Here is a 2119-nt window from a genome sequence, read left to right on the forward strand (position 1 = left end):
AAGGTCCTCCAACTAGAATTTAATATTCGATGTCCACATTGATGCCTCTAACTTCACCATTGGATGTGTGTTAGCTCAGCCCGGCGAGCATAATTTGGACTACTCGGTATACTTTGCAAGCCATCAACTAAATGAGGCAAAAGCTAACTACACCACCATTGAGAGACAGGGTCTTGCCATGGTCTATGCAGTCAAGAAATTCAGGCACTACTTGTTAGCTAACAAGTTTGTATTCTTTGTGGACCATCAAGCACTGTTGTTGTCGTTAAAGAAAATGTCCTAGCTATCTGGATCTAATTTCTCTAATTGATGATGTTGTTTAAGGAGGTGCATTCAGTCCTCCTTGGTGGATGTGTTTATGTATACAAAGTCTCTTGAACTACTTGTTAGTGGCAGAGATAGAGCCAAGGATACTGCTTGCTATGCGCTTATGTGTTGCATGTTTAATATTGCATTCCCAACCTTGCAAAGCCTCTCGTTTGTGGGGTCATTGTTTGCTTTAGCAACGTGTAGTGCTACATCAGTTTCCTTTGTTGTTTCTTTATCCGCCTTTGTCATGTATGATGTACAATAAGTGGTTGCCCCATGAGGGTAGAGTGTGAACTGAATGTCGGTGTTCGTACCCCATAGTTTTGAAAGACATGGGTTGAAGGGTGACCAGAGTGGTGCTTGGTGTTGTCCTCGCTCTCTTGGGCCTAGTTTTTGTTTCTTCCTGCTCGGTCTGCACGGGACCGATGGTCGATTTCTCAGCAAGTCCGAAGCCGATGGGCGGATGCTAACTTTTGAAGTAGTAGAGGACTGACATGTACAACATAGGGTTTTCGATGACATCCCCGTGGGTGATGAGGTCCTCTCTCATCTTAGTGCAGTAGTAGTCAGCCCAGTTCATCTTTTGAAAGTTGACCATCCTGAGCAAGATATTGGGCACAATGGCTTGATGATGATCCGAGTGCTTTACTTGAGTGAGCCATTGCAGGGCTCTTGCTGGGCACTCTACCTCGGGCTTGTAGATAGCGATCACCTTCCATAGGCCAGCTACACTCCTTCGGTTCTTCGTTCACGCTCACAAGCTTGGCCGCACTTCCACCTGTCTCTCCAACAAAAAGCAACTGTTGAGAACTAATACTTCCTCACTATCGCTTTGCACGCGAATCAATTCTGTTTAAGACACATAAACACGAAGAACCTAGACAAAATCCCGTAACACCGTCGACGTAAGTACGTGCGAATCGTTCCAGTTCTTAAAAACACAGACACGCAATGAGTTTTTGGTAAATCGAAGTGCAAAAATCGAAAGAAGGAAGGAAGGAAGCGACAGGAAATCTACATCTGTCGGGATCTCAGTCTCAGCAATACCTCTTTCAAAGGTAGGACTTCCAGCAACAGATCCCATGGATTCAGAACCAGAAATGTGCGAAGGAGAGGCCATACTTGATAGACGAGAATAAATGGCAAGGGCAGCAACGAAGAGTTGAAGCAACAACGAAATGAACACAGGACAAGCGATCATGCACTGAGCATGCACCATGCTCTTATAGATTTTCGGAAAACACCATCTTACGCTCACCAAAATGTTCCCACAGACGATCGAAAGGGCACACGACACTCCCGCAAGCACCAATCTTCCAACAGGTGCTCTTACCCATCGTGCAAAGGTCACCGAGATCAAGGACCAGCACAGCTCCTCCAATAAAACACAAGGAAACTGACAACATGCCAATACAAAGCCTGGGAAGATGCTGGCACATCGCCACGCAAGGAGAACCGCCTCAACGTTTTCGGTGGCCATTCTTGCAGCGCAACGAGCGCGCCCCAATACATCGAAGGAGTCCAGCTCCGAAACAGGGGCTTTGATGGCCATATCAGCATTGCAAAATACATTCCAGAAGACCAGGACAAAGTGTGGATGCAAAAGTGGCGCCGAAGATGAACGTCGACCAATACTATGCATGCAACCAAGGGAAAACCACTGCCCATCACCGCCACAGACTTGGATACCAAAACTTGCCGAGACAAATGCATATGGAATACGAGGGAAATTCGGAGTTCTTTCCAACGCCACGGCCGAAGAGTGCACGTTCAGAGGAAGCCCCAACATCTCGGAGAATAGCGTAGAAAT

The 2119-nt window shown here is 46.6% G+C and overlaps 1 long non-coding RNA gene across 1 annotated transcript; it reads right to left on the reverse strand.

Moving 5' to 3' along the window:
- Positions 1-1017: 1017 nt before the first annotated feature.
- On the reverse strand, positions 1018-1659 carry LOC147894292 (uncharacterized). Its single transcript, XR_015542066.1, has 2 exons — positions 1357-1659; positions 1018-1240 (listed from the first exon to the last, which is right to left on the reverse strand). It is a non-coding gene; the product is annotated as an uncharacterized LOC147894292 (long non-coding RNA).
- Positions 1660-2119: the final 460 nt, after the last annotated feature.

The sequence above is a fragment of the Dipteris shenzhenensis genome, chromosome 14 (genome assembly GCF_047967505.1).
Source record: "Dipteris shenzhenensis isolate YYH24624 ecotype China chromosome 14, Dip_SZ_1.0, whole genome shotgun sequence".
NCBI classification, from domain to species: domain Eukaryota; kingdom Viridiplantae; phylum Streptophyta; class Polypodiopsida; order Gleicheniales; family Dipteridaceae; genus Dipteris; species Dipteris shenzhenensis.